Source organism: Eleutherodactylus coqui, chromosome 3 (genome assembly GCF_035609145.1).
Source record: "Eleutherodactylus coqui strain aEleCoq1 chromosome 3, aEleCoq1.hap1, whole genome shotgun sequence".
Lineage (NCBI taxonomy): Eukaryota > Metazoa > Chordata > Amphibia > Anura > Eleutherodactylidae > Eleutherodactylus > Eleutherodactylus coqui.
This window is the reverse complement of record NC_089839.1, coordinates 251,301,456-251,318,785: the sequence shown is the minus strand read 5'-3', so window position 1 is coordinate 251,318,785 and position 17,330 is coordinate 251,301,456. Positions and strand designations below refer to the sequence as shown.

The following is a 17,330-nucleotide window of genomic DNA, read 5'->3' as shown; positions in this document are numbered from 1 at the left end:
CACTTTATTACCTAGCCCTTATAAGTAGAGCAACAAACCACTTAGTAGTGTACAAGCGATTTCCAAGCAATTTTTTTATATTTTATAGTATGCAGGAAAAAATTAGCTGTTTTAAAATGGATCAAAAATTATATCAAGTTGTGATATTTAAAATAAAATGATAGAGGCATTTTTTTTAGCAACTTGTGCTTTAAACTTGTGTAGACTGCAGTTTCTGATTGCAAAAAAAACCAAAAACCTCAATCTTCATCTTGCAAAGAGGTAATTTATGCAAGAGCCTTTTTCTTGATGGCTTTGAACACACAAAGGAAGACCAATGATGTGCCTAGAAATAAGTGCCGCTGGACCATTAATTAGTGCATGGCATTGGAGAAATAGGATCATCACAGGGAATACACAGTTTATGACCACTGTGCTAGATCCTTGCAACTGTTAACAATCAGCATCGATACTAAGAGGGGCTGAGGAAACCCTAACAGTTGAGGAAGGTGTAAACTAATAGGACATTTACGCAGGGTGATTACTGCTTAAAATTCGTTCAAACGAATGGAATGGAGTGATAATTGTTCAGTGTGAATGCATCACAGAAAGGGAAATAAAAAATTAAAAACAATCACAGAAAATGGCCGTTACTTACTGACTGAGGAGTGCATATAGATGCATCCTCCTCTCACCATGCAGGTAGCTGACTACCAAATGGAGGAGCCAATAACACCTGTGCAGGAGACCGATAAGACAACCACTCACACTGCCTCTTGATAATGAGGGGGGTGCCGATAAGACAACCACTCACACTGCCTCTTGATAATGAGGGGGGTGGATACAGGGTGCCAGACCATTCTGATATATGTAGTTCACCATGCAGACCAGCAACCTATTAATGACGCCATGATAATTCGGCGGGTTGCTCTGCATTTCCATCAGTGAACCACATTGGTACTACCACCCTGGGCTCCCCTTTGAGTCTTAATGCCACGCTGCATGTGAATGATAGATAATAAATGCAAGGCATTGGTTGCTGACTAACATTGGCCAACATTGAACCAATGCCTTGCATTTATTATCTATATAGTAGCCATCATTTAGGTATAACAATTCCAAGCAAACATGAGTGCAATCATTTAAGGAGTTTTTCAGGCATAAAATAAGTTTAAAACATCTTAAAAGGGCTTAAAATGAGTAAAATGTGAATACTTGCCTATTCCTGCAGCTCCCTATCCAGTGCCATCCCCGCAGCCTCAGTGCCAGGTACACAGAATCCAGAAGAAGCAGCGAGAGGTCACATGCATGTCATTACAAATCGGCCACTTGCAGAGTTTAGTGGGGATTATTCTATGGCCACTAAAGCCCGTGAGTGGCTGAGCAGTCACGTACACAATTTACAGCACGTGACCGCCCACTCTTCTTCCAGGTTCTGTGTGGTGGGCACTGGGGCTGTAGTGCTGGACAGGTAGCCATGGGAATAGGTGAGTATTCAAGTTTTGCTCACTTTAAGCCTATTTAAAATGTTTTTTTGTCCAAGAAAACTAAGTTGTTATACCAGTGCACAACTGTAACCATAAAACCCCTATGTAAGTAATAAAAATCTATTGTTCCTGCATACAAATACTTGCAAAATTTCAGCACAGCCAACAGACAATTAAATATTAATATGTCTGAGAAAGAGTTAAAGGGTGAAGATTGCAGCCTAAAAGTAAATGCAACTTTAGTGCTTACCCTAAAGGTAAGCTATAGCATATGCAAAAAAATATGAAAACATTGTTTTTTTCCATGTTTTAAAAGTGTCTAAAGCCTTTTAGGGGTTAATCAATAACAGACACAAAACCAATACATTTTTCTAAGAGCTATCTTAACCTTGAATTAGATGCTAATTGGTGGCATGACTTTCTCAAGTCCCGGATGGTAATGAAGTTGGTCCCACTGTCACAGGCCCAAAGAAGTAAGCCAAATATCAAAGAGTGGGACAGCACCCACTAGACTTACCAAGCAAGGGACCTGAACCTGGGCCAGGCAAGCAAAAATTAAAATTTTAAAATCTGTAAATTTTATTACATTTTTAAACTGTTTCTTTTGTAGAACTGCATTATTACAAAATAAGTTGTTCATAGACAACTATTTTCTAAGCTTACTACATTAGTAATCTTTGAACTTGGGAAAACCTTTCAATGAGTGGACATTTTCAGGGATTTTTTTAACCTACAGGTGGGGATAAATCTTATTGGGTATCTGTGAACACTTTCTGCTGCATCCAGCATCACTCTAAGGGCTCCCACCCACTGGCGATATTTTCTTTCTAGCGTTGCGAGAGCACGAGAAAAATCTCGCATCACAGCGCAAGAAAGAGGCCGGTATAGAACCGGCATATCGCAAGAGCTTTCAATGGGGCTAGCCACAGCAGCGCTAGCCCTATTGAAAGCAATAGAATAGAATGCCGCGGACTTCTGCCACAGCTGTGACAGCTGTGGCAGTAGTTTCCTTCATCCCCACGGGGATGAAGGAATCCTCTGCCACAGCTGTGGCAGAAGTCTGTGGCATTCTATTCTATTTCTTTCAATGGGATCGGCACTGCTAAGATATAGCTATTCATGAATGAATAGCTAAGGGCTGTGTGTGATTGGCTGAGCGCTCAGCCAATAGCTAAGCAGTAGCTGCTATTGGCTGAGCCCTCAGCCAATCTGCACAGCTCTTTCAGGAGGCGGGGATTTTTAAATCCCGACTGCTGAAAGAGCTTCATAGCAGTGCCGGGGAGCCAGCAGGAGGACGCGGCTGAGTGCAGGAGAGGCGAGTATGATTTTTAAAAATTTTGTTGCACACTTATTGATGATTATCGGGGAAAGGGCTTATATTTCAAGACCTTCCCCGATAATCATTCTGCGGGGCTTGGCTGAACCATTGATTTTAATGGGATCGGCAGCTGTGACAGCTGTGGCAGAAGTCCCCGGCATTCTCTATCTCTTTTCAATGGGGCTAGCACTGTGATGCGAGACTTTAACTTTAGAATTGCATCGTAGTGGAGAAAATATCGCCGGTGGGTGGGAGCCCTAACATCTCGAGACAGTCACGTGATTATCCCTTCTTTTCTAATCCATCATATTAGTTTTTGAATTTCCATTAAACATCATGGTGAGGGGAAAAAATTGCATTATGCCCTATCTTTTTGCGTTCCTTGGAACACCTTGCCCATTGTTTTCAATCACACACTGGGCAATGCAAGGTTTCCATTTAAAACAATGGGGAAAACTTGCAGATCCTCTATCGCGCTTGAAAGCTAGGCCGTAGGATTGCTACTTCACAGAAAGTGAAGTCATGGGAAGTGGTTTTGCCAGAAAAACGCCTTGCATGGACGTGAAAACGCACGTTGGCGACTGCAATATCAGGCTGAGTTTCTTGGTCTGATATCACGCTCGCCCGTGTGTAGGCGGACTATCCTGTTGCTTAGTCTGACTATAACAGTATAACAAAGTATTTTTGAAATGGTTAATAAATTTAGAGAACTATTTTTATTAATAGTAAATAATGATGTTACTTTCAGATTTGGTGAAGCCGAAATGTCGAGTTCAAACTGCAAGCGTAAATCAGGTTTCTTGAAATGAAAAATTCAAGATGAAAAGTTGGTGAAAGAATTAGTTGGTCATCAAATTATAACTACGTTTTTTAAGTCAAATAGTGAAAAACAAGCAAATGAACAGCGTCAGCATGATTTACTAGCAAGGTCTGTTGAGTTGATTGAATCTACTAGTACTACAGCACAAATCCACGTCACAGGATCCTCGTAGGATGAGGCACACTTTATCCTATTCACTAAAAGGCTCTGTCTTCCCAAGACTTCAACTCTTGCAACTATCACCAGGGAGCAAGATGACCAGTCTCAGACTCACGTATTTTGGCCATGTAATTCGAGGAGAGTCACTGGAAAAATCTATAATGCTTGGACAGATCAGTGGAAAAAGAAAACATAGCCGCCAAGGAACTCGATGGCTTGATACTGTCAAAGTTGATACTGGCATAGATATCACACAACTGAAAGAAGCTGTGCAAAACTGAAAAACAGAGAGAGCTCACCTATGGGTCGCCGAGGGTTGTGAACAACTAAGTGGCTAACAACAACAAGAGGTTTACTAAATTCATGAATTTCACTAGTAAAACTGCTGAGTCAATAACTCAGGAAATAGTTTCCACATTAGAAACCTTTTGCTGACTGCCACTCCCAACGGTATGACGACAGCTCAAATAGGTGAGGAGACAAGACTATTGGAAATTAATGAATCTGCTATTTTCTCACCTTGCGGAGCATATTCCCTAATCATGCTTGCAGTTAATGCAGCTAAATCATGAAGCGACATGACTTTTTTTGGGAACATCTAAAGATTTTACTCTCTTCTCACATGAGGACGGATCTCTCATAAACCCATGCTGATGCTATGTTATAAGGTTAATTTCACAAAGATATTCCGGAATGGCATCTCTTAGAAAACATTCAAATATTTTACCCGCTATACAGGTTAAACTTCTGGCCTATAGTTCCCAGGCTTCTTGTGTGCCCCTTTTTAAAATATTGGCACTACATTCCCTATGCACCAGTCCTGTGGAACAGATCCTGTCACTGTATACTCCTTAGATGGGTTTTCCGTTTTATATATATATATATATATATATATATATATATATATATATATATATGACACTTGGGTCATTCGCTCACATCACAGGTAGACACCAGCAGCTTAAAATGCAATTTCTCCTGTATTTATATGATCAAAGCAACATCAGCTTGCTTCAGCACAGCTCTTAGTAATTAACTTAAATATCCCATACTTCAGGGTTTCAATAGTCAACAGTCCAACTGTGGTTCTCGGCCCAAACCACCATAGTAACTTCTCCTGGTTACAGTGTGTCTCTGCAGAATTTAACACAGACATCTTTGGTTCCTCACTTTTCCATCACTCTGTTGCCCCAGATAGTGATTAGGCCCCTTACAGGAAATGCTGCTTTCATTGCTATCCACACAATAAAAGTGCCCCATTTGATTGTGATGAGTAATAACTAGAGATGAGCGAGCACCAAAATGCTCGGGTGCTTGTTACTCGAGTCGAACTTTCCGCGATGCTCGAGGGTTCGATTCGAGTAACGAACCCCATTGAAGTCAATGGGCGACTCGAGCATTTTTGTATATCGCCGATGCTCGCTAAGGTTTTCATTTGTGAAAATCTGGGAAATTCAAGAAAGTGATGGGAACGACACAGAAACGGATAGGGCAGGCGAGGGGCTACATGTTGGGCTGCATCTCAAGTTCCCAGGTCCCACTATTCAGCCACAATAGCGGCAAGAGTGGGCCCCCCCCCTCCCAACAATTTTTACTTCTGAAAAACCCTCATTAGCAAGACATACCTTAGCTAAGCACTACACTACCTCCAACAAAGCACAATCACTGCCTGCATGACACTCCTCTGCCACTTCTCCTGCGTTACATGCTGCCCAACCCCCCCCCCCCCCCCGCACGACCCAGTGTCCACAGTGCACACCAAAGTGTCCCTGCGCAGCCTTCAGCTGCCCTCATGCCACACCAACCTCATGTCTATTTATAAGTGCGTCTGCCATGAGGAGGAACCGGAGGCACACACTGCAGAGGGTTGGCAGGGCCAGGCAGCGACCCTCTTTAAAAGGGGAAGGGCGATAGCCCACAATGCTGTACAGAAGCAATGAGAACTCCAATCCGATGCCACCTTCGTCAGGAGCTGCAAACGTGGGCATAGCAATGGGGAATGTGCCACACAGTATTCATTCTGTCAAGGTGTCGCATAGCTCAATCCACACTGCAAGGGGAAAGCCGTCAGCGCTCTGCCCCCTACCCAAGTCAGTCAGTACCTATGTGCCAGACAGGTCAAACACCGCAATGGGAACTAAGTTTGCACCAACAGCATAGGTGGGTCCTAGGAAACCCAAGACATGAACCAATAATTGATCTGAGCACCCAAACATGGCAGACTTGCACCGCGCCCACGGCATAGGCCTCGGCCCACAGATTCAGCAATCCTAGGCTGGAAGCGGACTTTCACGGCACCCAGGACATAGGCCTCTGCACAAGCCCTCAGCAATCGCGTGCCTACAGCGGACTCCTATGCTAGCGTAGCTGTGCACGTCTCATTAGCGCTGTATTGATCCTGTAGTTTGTCCCAATGCAGTGCCCCGGATAGTAGAGCTAACTTCAGATTAAATACAGCTGGGCTTTGGCCCACACTGCATGCCCCAGTCTGACTGGGGTTCTTTATAAGTAGACACAGGCAGGTACAACTCCGTGTGGACCGACAGCATGGGTGGGTCCCAGGAAGCCACCAGCGTTACATAAATAAATCCCATTGCATTGCCCAGCACAGCTGAGGTAACGTCAGATTAAATGCAGGTGGGCTTTGGCCCACACTGCATGCCCCAGTCTGACCAGGGTTTTTAATTAGAGATGAGCGAGCCCAAAAATGCTCGGGTGCTCGTTACTTGGGACGAAATTATCGCGATGCTCAAGGGTTCGTTTCGAGTAACGAACCCCATTGTAGTCAATGGGCGACCCGAGCATTTTTGTATATCGCCGATGCTCGCTAAGGTTTTCATTTGTGAAAATCTGGGCAATTCAAGAAAGTGATGGGAACGACACAGCAACGGATAGGGCAGGCGAGGGGCTACATGTTGGGCTGCATCTCAAGTTCCCAGGTCCCACTATTAAGCCACAATAGCGGCAAGAGTGCCCCCCCCCCTCCCAACAACTTTTACTTCTGAAAAGCCCTCATTAGCAATGCATACCTTAGCTAAGCACCACACTACCTCCAACAAAGCACAATCACTGCCTGCATGACACTCCGCTGCCAATTCTCCTGGGTTACATGCTGCCCAACCCCCCCCCCCCCTCCCCGCACGACCCAGTGTCCACAGCGCACACCAAAGTGTCCCTGTGCAGCCTTCAGCTGCACTCATGCCACACCACCCTCATGTCTATTTATAAGTGCGTCTGCCATGAGGAGGAACTGCAGGCACACACTGCAGAGGGTTGGCACGGCTAGGCAGCGACCCTCTTTAAAAGGGGCGGGGCGATAGCCCACAATGCTGTACAGAAGCAATGAGAAATATAATCCTGTGCCACCGCCATCCGGAGCTGCACACGTGGGCATAGCAATGGGGAACCTATGTGCCACACACTATTCATTCTGTCAAGGTGTCTGCATGCCCCAGTCAGACCGCGTTTTTTTATAAATAGTCACAGGCAGGTACAACTCCGCAATGGGAATTCCGTGTGCACCCACAGCATGGGTGGCTCCCTGGAACCCACCAGCTGTACATAAATGTATCCCATTGCAGTGCCCTGGACAGCAGAGCTAACGTCAGATTAAATGCAGGTGGGCTTCGGCCCACACTGCATGCCCCAACCTGACCGGGGTTCTTTAGAAGTGGACACATGCAGTTACCACTCCCTGTGGACTCACAGCATGGGTGGCTCCCTGGAACCCACCGGCGGTACATAAATATATCCCATTGCAGTGCCCAGCACAGCTGATGTAACGTCAGCTTTAATGCAGGTGGGCAAAAAATTAATTGGATTACACTGTAGGCGAGGGCCCCAAAAAATTGGTGTACCAACAGTACTAATGTACGTCAGAAAAATTGCCCATGCCCAACCAAGAGGGCAGGTGAAACCCATTAATTGCTTTGGTTAATGTGGCTTAATTTGTAACTAGGCCTGGAGGCAGCCCAGTTAAAATAAAAATTGGTTGAGGTGAAAGTTTCAACGCTTTAATGAGCATTGAAACGTATAAAAATTGTTTACAAAAATTATATGACTGAGCCTTGTGGGCCTAAGAAAAATTGCCCGTTCGGCATGATTACGTCAGGTTTCAGGAGGAGGAGCAGGAGGAGGAGGATGAATATTATACACAGATTGATGAAGCTAAAAGGTTCACGTTTTTGATGGTGATAGAGAACAATGCTTCCATCCGCGAGTGCAGCCTACGTATTGTTTAGGTATCGCTGCTGTCCGCTGGTGGAGAAGAGAAGTCTGGGGAAATCCAGGCTTTGTTCATCTTGATGAGTGTAAGCCTGTCGGCACTGTCGGTTGACAGGCGGGTACGCTTATCCGTGATGATTCCCCCAGCCGCACTAAACACCCTCTCTGACAAGACGCTATCCGCAGGACAAGCAAGCACCTCCAGGGCATACAGCGCAAGTTCAGGCAACGTGTCCAGCTTCGACTCCCAGTAGTTGTAGGGGCAGAGGCGTCACAGAGGACGGTCGTGCGATCGGCTACGTACTCCCTCACCATCCTTTTACAGTGCTCCCGCCGACTCAGCCTTGACTGGGGAGCAGTGATACAGTCTTGCTGGGGAGCCAGAAAGCTGTCAAAGTTCTTAGAGAGTGTTCCCCTGCCTGTGCTGTACATGCTGCCTGATCTCTGCGCCTCCCCTGCTACCTGGCCCTCGGAACTGCGCCTTCGGCCACTAGCGCTGTCGGATGGGAATTTTACCATCAGCTTGTCCGCCAGGGTCCTGTGGTATAGCATCACTCTCGAACCCCTTTCCTCTTCGGTTATGAGAGTGGAAAGGTTCTCCTTATACCGTGGGTCGAGCAGTGTGTACACCCAGTAATCCATAGTGGCCAGAATGCGTGTAACGCGAGGGTCACGAGAAAGGCATCCTAACATGAAGTCAGCCATGTATGACAGGCTACCTGTACGCAACACATGGCTGTCCGCAATAGGAAGATCACTTTCAGGATCCTCCTCCTCCTCAGGCCATACACGCTGAAAGGATGACAGGCAAGCAGCATGGGTACCCTCAGCATTGGGCCAAGCTGTCTCTTCCCCCTCCTCCTCATCCTGCTCATGCTCCTCCTCCTCAACGCGCTGAGATATAGACAGGAGGGTGCTCTGACTATCCAACGACATACTGTCTTACCCCGCCTCTGTTTCCGAGCGCAAAGCGTCTGCCTTTATGCTTTGGCATAGCAGAGGAATGGTGATGCTAATGATAGCAGCATCGCCGCTCACCATCTAGGTAGACTCCTCAAAGTTTCCAAGGACCTGGCAGATGTCTGCCAACCAGGCCCACTCTTCTGTAAAGAATTGAGGAGGCTGACTCCCACTGCGCCGCCCATGTTGGAGTTGGTATTCCACTATAGCTCTACGATGCTCATAGAGCCAGGCCAACATGTGGAGCGTAGAGTTCCACCGTGTGGGCACGTCGCACAGCAGTCGGTGCACTGGCAGATGAAACCGATGTTGCAGGGTGGCAGCGTCCTTGTGGGACTTGCGGAAATGTGCGTAGAGCCGGCGCACCTTTCCGAGCAGGTCTGACAAGCGTGGGTAGCTTTTCAGAAAGCGCTGAACCACCAAATTAAAGACGTTGGCCAGGCATGGCACGTGCGTGAGGCTGCCGAGCTGCAGAGCCGCCACCAGGTTACGGCCGTTGTCACACACGACCATGCCCGGTTGGAGGCTCAGCGGCGCAAGCCAGCGGTCGGTCTGCTCTGTCAGACCCTGCAGCAGTTCGTGGGCCGTGTGCCTCTTCTCTCCTAAGCTGAGTAGTTTCAGCACGGCCTGCTGACGCTTGCCCACCGCTGTGCTGCCATGCCGCGCGACACCGACTGCTGGCGACGTGCTGCTGCTGACACATCTTGATTGCGAGACAGAGGTTGCGTAGGAGGAGGAGGGTGGTTTAGTGGAGGAAGCATACACCGCCGCAGATACCACCACCGAGCTGGGGCCCGCAATTCTGGGGGTGGGTAGGACGTGAGCGGTCCCAGGCTCTGACTCTGTCCCAGCCTCCACTAAATTCACCCAATGTGCCGTCAGGGAGATATAGTGGCCCTGCCCACCTGTGCTTGTCCACGTGTCCGTTGTTAAGTGGACCTTGGCAGTAACTGAGTTGGTGAGGGCGCGTACATTGTTGCGGGAGACGTGGTCGTGCAGGGCTGGGATGGCACATCATACCTTTGAAAGCCTCCGTTTCCACAACCCTATATGGCAGCATCTCCAGGCTGATAAATTTGGCTATGTGCACGTTTAACGCTTGAGCGTGCGGGTGCGTGGCGGCGTACTTGCACTTGCGCTCCAACACTTGCGCTAGCGACGGCTGGACCGTGCGCTGAGAGACATTGGTGGATGGGGCCGAGCACAGCGGAGGTGAGGGTGTGGGTGCAGGCCAGGAGACGGTAGTGCCTGTGTCCTGAGAGGGGGGTTGGATCTCAGTGGCAGGTTGGGGCACAGGGGGAGAGGCAGCGGTGCAAACCGGAGGCGGTGAACGGCCTTCGTCCCACCTTGTGGGGTGCTTGGCCATCATATGTCTGCGCATGCTGGTGGTGGCTCCCCGGCTGATCTTGGCACGACAAAGGTTGCACACCACTGTTCGTCGGTCGTCTGCACTCTCAGTGAAAAACTGCCAGACCTTTGAGCACCTCGGCCTCTGCAGGGTGGCATGGCGCGAGGGGGCGCTTTGGGAAACAGTTGGTGGATTATTCGGTCTGGCCCTGCCTCTACCCCTGGCCACCGCACTGGCTCTTCCAACCTGCCCTGCTGCTGCACTTGCCTCCCCCTCTGAAGACCTGCCCTCAGTAGGCGTAGCAAACCAGGTGGAGTCAGTCACCTCATCGTCCTGCTGCTCTTCCTCCGAATCCTATGTGCGCTCCTCCCTCCGACTTACTCCAATTACTACTACTCACTGATAGACAACTGTGTCTCATCGTCATCGTCCTCCTCACCCTCTGAAAGCTCTTGAGACAGTTGCCGGAAGTCCCCAGCCTCATGCCCCGGACCCCGGGAACTTTCCAAAGGTTGGGCATCGGTCACGACAAACTCCTCCGGTGGGAGAGGAACCATTGCTGGCCATTCCGGGTAGGGGCCCGGGAACAGTTCCTGGGAGTCTGCCTGCTCCTCAGAATGTGTCATTGTAATGGAGTGAGGAGGCTGGGAGGAAGGAGGAGCAGCAGCCAGAGGATTCAGAGTTGCAGCAGTGGACGGCGCAGAATTCTGGGTGGTCGATAGATTGCTGGATGCACTTTCTGCCATCCACGACAGGACCTGCTCACACTGCTCATTTTCTAATAAAGGTCTACCGCATGGACCCATTAATTGTGAGATGAATGTGGGGACGCCAGAAACGTGCCTCTCTCCTAATCCCGCAGCAGTCGGCTGCGATACACCTGGATCAGGAGCTCAGCCTGTGCCCACACCCTAACTTGGGCCTCCGCGTCCTCGCCCGCGTCCACGTCCTCTAGGCCTACCCCTACCCCTCAGCATGGTGTATTACCAGTAGTGCAGAAGCAGAACGCTGTAATTAAATGTACCGTTTATTGGCCTGTGGTTGGAGGCTGACTTCGCTTACGGAACGCACAGCAGAGGCAGGAAAGAATTTTGCGCAAGCCTGCTGTAACACTTAGCTAGCTGCGTATGAATTAGGACAACTACCCCCAGCAGAGACCCAGTACACTTGTGGACAGGAATACAGCGGTGATGTAAGAAGCAACACAGAGGCAGGAAAGAATTTTGCGCAAGCCTGCTGTAACACTTAGCTGGCTGCGTATGAATTAGGACAACTACCCCCAGCAGAGACCCAGTACACTTGTGGACAGGAATACAGCGGTGATGTAAGAGGCAACACAGAGGCAGGAAAGAATTTTGCGCAAGCCTGCTGTAACACTTAGCTGGCTGCGTATGAATTAGGACAACTACCCCCAGCAGAGACCCAGTACACTTGTGGACAGGAATACAGCGGTGATGTAAGAGGCAACACAGAGGCAGGAAAGAATTTTGCGCAAGCCTGCTGTAACACTTAGCTGGCTGCGTATGAATTAGGACAACTACCCCCAGCAGAGACCCAGTACACTTGTGGACAGGAATACAGCGGTGATGTAAGAGGCAACACAGAGGCAGGAAAGAATTTTGCGCAAGCCTGCTGTAACACTTAGCTGGCTGCGTATGAATTAGGACAACTACCCCCAGCAGAGACCCAGTACACTTGTGGACAGGAATACAGCGGTGATGTAAGAAGCAACACAGAGGCAGGAAAGAATTTTGCGCAAGCCTGCTGTAACACTTAGCTGGCTGCGTATGAATTAGGACAACTACCCCCAGCAGAGACCCAGTACACTTGTGGACAGGAATACAGCGGTGATGTAAGAGGCAACACAGAGGCAGGAAAGAATTTTGTGCAAGCCTGCTGTAACACTTAGCTGGCTGCGTATGAATTAGGACAACTACCCCCAGCAGAGACCCAGTACACTTGTGGACAGGAATACAGCGGTGATGTGATGTAAGAGGCAACACAGAGGCAGGAAAGAATTTTGCGCAAGCCTGCTGTAACACTTAGCTGGCTGCGTATGAATTAGGACAACTACCCCTAGCAGAGACCCAGTACACTTGTGGACAGGAATACAGCGGTGATGTAAGAGGCAACACAGAGGCAGGAAAGAATTTTGCGCAAGCCTGCTGTAACACTTAGCTGGCTGCGTATGAATTAGGACAACTACCCCCAGCAGAGACCCAGTACACTGAGGACGGTCACAGGCAGCCCAAATAGATTTTTTTTCCCAAATGTTTTTGGAAAGGCCCACTGCCGATATACACTAAATATGCCTTCTGTCCCTGCCTCACCACTACTGGCCCTGGACAATGTAAAATTACTGCAGGACGCAATGCTCTGCACGGCCGAAATACAAAAAAAAAAAATGTGCAACACTGCAAAAAGCAGCCTCCACACTACTGCACACAGTTAGATGTGGCCCTAAGAAGGACCGTTGGGGTTCTTAAAGCCTAAAATAACTCCTAACGCTCTCCCTATAGCAGCTCCGGCACCAGCAGCACTGTCCCTGATCTCTGTCAGAATGCATCTGTGGCGAGCCGCGGGAGAGGCCGATTTAAATACTCGGGTGACACCTGATCTCGCCAGCCACTCACTGCAGGGGGGTGGTATAGGGCTTGAACGTCGCAGGGGGAAGTTGTAATGCCTTCCCTGTCTTTCTATTGGCCAGAAAAGTGCGCTAACGTCTCAGAGATGAAAGTGAAAGTAACTTGAACATCGCGTGGTACTCGTCTCGAGTAACGAGCATCTCGAACACGCTAATACTCAAACGAGTATCAAGCTTGGACGAGTACGTTCGCTCATCTCTATTTTTAATACATAGACACAGGCAGGTACAAATCCCTAATGTGAAGTCCTTGTGGACCCAAAGCATGGGTGGCTCCCTGGAACCCACCGGCGGTACATAAATGTTTCCCATTGCAGTGCCTTGCTCAGCAGAGCTAACGTCAGATACAATACAGGTGGGCTTCGGCCCACAGTGCATGCCCCAGTCAGACTGGTAATATGTACCTTAACAGTAACCACGTTGGTGGGAATGTGGTAGCGACTGCGGACCTAGTATCGCGGTTTTATTTCGTTGGTTTTCGGAATGTGGCCAGGATTAAGTGGGCTGTGGCGGGGGCATGGTGGGGGGGCTCTCTTGTTGTGTCGGTAAAGGTGAAATTCTTGGACTGCCACCAGACGGACCAATGCAAAGGTATTTGCCAAGAATGTTTTCATTGTTGGAGGAGGAGGGGGATGTTTTTGAGGCACTACGTGTCCTCTCCACGTGTCCGTGGTTATATGCACCTTAACAGTAACCGCGTTGGTGGGAAATGGCCTCGCCACCATCATGTCTTTGGGAAGCCTCCATTTCCACACCAGTATAGGGGGAGCACAGTATTAGTTCCATTTCAGTAATAGTAGCAGTCAAGACAGGCCCCAGTAACAATTCCGAAGAAGCAGTATAGGGGGAGCGCAGTCTTAGTTCCATTTCAGTAATAGTAGCTCCGGTGGGAGCCGGTGGGAGAGGAACCATTGCTGCCCAATCTGGGCAGGGGCCCGAAAACAGTTCCTGGGAGTCTGCCTGCTCCTCAGAATGTGTCATTTTCATGGAGTGAGGAGGCTGGGAGGAAGGAGGAGCAGCAGCCAGAGGATTCAGAGTTGCAGCTGTGGACGGCGTCGAAGACTGGGTGGTCGATAGATTGCTGGATGCACTTTCTGCCATCCACAACAGGACCTGCTCACACTGCTCAGTTTCTAATAAAGGTCTACCGCGTGGATCCATTAATTGTGAGATGAATCTGGGGACCCCAGAAACTTGCCTCTCTCCTAATCCCGCAGCAGTCGGCTGCGATACACCTGGATCAGGAGCTCGGCCTGTGCCCACACCATGACTTGGGCCTCCGCGTCCTCACCCCCGTCCACGTCCTCTAGGCCTACCCCTACCCCTCAGCATGGTGTATTACGAGTAGAGAAGAAACAGAACGCTGTAATTAAATGTGCCGCTTATTGGATTGTGGTTAGAGGCTGACTCCACGTACGGAACGCACAGCAGAGCCAGGAAACAATTATGCGCAAGGCTGGGTATTAATCAGCGACTACTACCCCCAGCAGAGACGCAGTAAACTGAAGACAGTGACAGGCAGGCCAAATATAGTATATTTTTACACTTTTTGGGAAAAAGCCCACTGCCTATATAGCCAGTATACCTCTTTCCCTGCCTCACCAGTACTGCCCCTATACTCTGTAAAATGACTGCAGACTGAGGACGCTATGGTCTGCACGCCCGATATACAAAAAAAGAAATTTGTGCAACACTGCCAAAAGCAGCCTCAACAGTACTGCACACGGTCAGATGTGGCCCTAAGAAGGACCGTTGGGGTTCTTGAAGACGAATATAACACCTAACACTCTCCCTATAGCAGCTACAGCAAGACAGCACTTTCCCTGATCTCTGTCAGAATGCATCTGTGGCGAGCCGCGGGCGGGGCAGATTTAAATACTGAGGTGTCATCTGATCTCCCCAGCCACTCACTGCAGGGGGGTGGGATAGGGCTTGAATGTCACAGAAGGAAGTTGTAATGCCTTCCCTGTGTTTCTATTGGCTAGAAAAGCACGCAAATTTCTCAGGGAAGGAAATGTAATGGAGTCGAGCACCACGTGGTACTCGTCTCAAGTAACGAGCATCTCGAACAACCTAATACTCGAACGAGTATCAAGCTCGGACGAGTACGCTCGCTCATCTCTAGTAATAACACCTCCTTTATTATTTTCTGCTTCTATAAGCAATAATGCCCCTTTTCTGCACCCATAATTAACCTGGTCACCTATTTTACCGCCATAATTAATTATGCCACATTTTCTCTCCCCTAGATTAATCATTCTGCACATAAGTAATACTACTTCTTTACTGGCCCCACAAATAAAGACCCTTTATCAGCCCTAGGGACGTACCTAAAGGCTCAGGGGCCTGTGTGCAAAAGCTATATACAGATATATACACACACACACACTATATACACATATACAGACACACATACACATACCCCGGGGCCGGACCACCTCTCCATGTGATAGCAGCAGGACAGGCAGACGCAGCAGAGGCCATCCAGCAGGAGGCAGGGGATGCACATGATGACATCATCATTCCTCAATGGCCTGTGTGGCTGCCTCCCTCCTCCCCCACTGCTCTTCTCTGCTTCCTCTCAGGCTGGCCGCACTGTCTGCCCCGTGATCGGTGCGGTGCTGCAGACAGAACGGCCAGCCGGTAATGCACTGAATGTGCCCATGTGTATGGCGGAGGGCGGAGGAGGGGCCTTCTGAGCACAAGGGTCGGGTCACCACCACAACCCCTGACGGAACACTTATGACCAGCCCCATAACTAATAATGCCCCCCTTTATTGGCTACATAAAAATAACATCCCTCTACTAGCCCCATAATAAAAAATGCCCCCTTGTTGCATTATTTATAGGTCTACTAGAGCTGAGCTGCTATATATGAGCCAACAAAGTTATAGGAGTTGTTAGACAGATTTTCTATCTTTCTGTCTGTAGGTCTATCAATCTATATATATCTTAGGAGGGGGCCACAAAACATGCCTTGCCTTGGGGTGAGTGCCCCTGATCTTTTAATGTAATGTCCTTGACTGGGTGGACACTACAAACTGGTATACTGAGTATGAGATAGGTATGGGGTGATAGAGAGTTTTGGTTGTAGGTTATTTACTTTCTTAATTTAACGAGTTCAAACAGTTTATTTATTTTCCCCGTCTCCAGATACTGGGAAATCCCCTAGTCTGCCAGCCTGCTCTGTGATAGGTCAGCCTTGTTTGGCTGAAGAGAGGCTAAGCTAGAAGCTATCAGAAGCTTCAGGAAGGGGGAGAGGTTTTTAAAGACCCAGCCTCCCTAGCTTCTGTGAGTAATAGTCATCTGACTGCATATCAGGAAGAAGCCCTGGAGATCGCCTGAAAGCTGTTTAACCCAAGTCAAGCACCTCAGGAAAACAAGCCGGTGAGTAACTTACAAATGCACAGAGAAGAAATAATTTCGCAGTAGGGCCGGTTTCACATGTCCGAGTTTAGTGCATTGTGAGACGCACAAAACTCACGTGAATATGAACTTTATTCTTTTGAACAGAGTCATACACACGAGCGATATTTTTCTCACTGCGTTGTGGTGAAGGAAAAAAATTGCTGCATGTTCTATTTCCCATTGAAATCGATGGGAAACACCTCCGATTCTCTACTATGCGTGAAATTCAGGATCGCAATAGGATCGGAATTTCCCGTAAGGGATGCAAGACTATTTTTGAATGCAAAATCGCCTTGCATCCGCCGGTAAAATGCAGGTTGCTGAGCGCGATATTGGGCCAAATGTCTAGGACCAATATTGTGCTCGCCTGTGTGGAGGTAGCCTAAGAGGTTACGGAGTAAAGAGACAGGGACAGATGTCCCCAGGTATGGTGTGCACTGGGATGTGAGATGTTGATGGTAATGATAGCAGTGGCGCTGCTCTCCTCACAAACATGTAGCAGCTGACAGAATAAGAAAATATATCAAAGTCTTTGTATGGCGTTTTAAGGGCTACCCTGTCAGTTTGTCAGGGTAGGTTGATAATATTCATTGTTCGTGATGCCAGCCCATATACAGGCATAAACCTGTTCCAGGCAAAACTAAATAAAAATGAAAAAATGTAATAAAAATGGTGGATGCAGTTCCTTCCCCTGGAGGGTGGTGTAGTACGCTTCAGTGCTGATGGTAAAGTGGTGAGAAGGAAAACTCCAGGAGTCAGGTTGAACAAAAAAACATTAAAACTATTTTCTGAGAGTGGACACCTCTTTCACTTTCTTAGTAACAGACAGGCTCTACTTCTGTATTTCATCCTGAGGTGAGTAATTGCAGGTATCACATCTGTTGTCTCTACTTTACATTTACATTTCTCTGTTTGTATGTGTAGATCTCCTGTTACTTCTGTCCCTTTCTCTATTTATCAATTTATCTTTCTCTATCCTTCTG

General features: G+C 48.3%; 1 protein-coding gene across 1 annotated transcript in view; it reads left to right on the top strand.

Moving 5' to 3' along the window:
- The first annotated feature begins 16,197 nt into the window (after positions 1–16,197).
- Positions 16,198–17,330, top strand: part of LOC136621641 (flavin-containing monooxygenase 3-like) — a 50,452-nt gene continuing 49,319 nt past the window's right edge. Inside the window, exon 1 of the mRNA XM_066597281.1 lies at positions 16,198–16,326. The gene's annotated coding sequence lies outside the window, so the exon portion shown is untranslated. The remainder of the gene's footprint in view (positions 16,327–17,330) is intronic.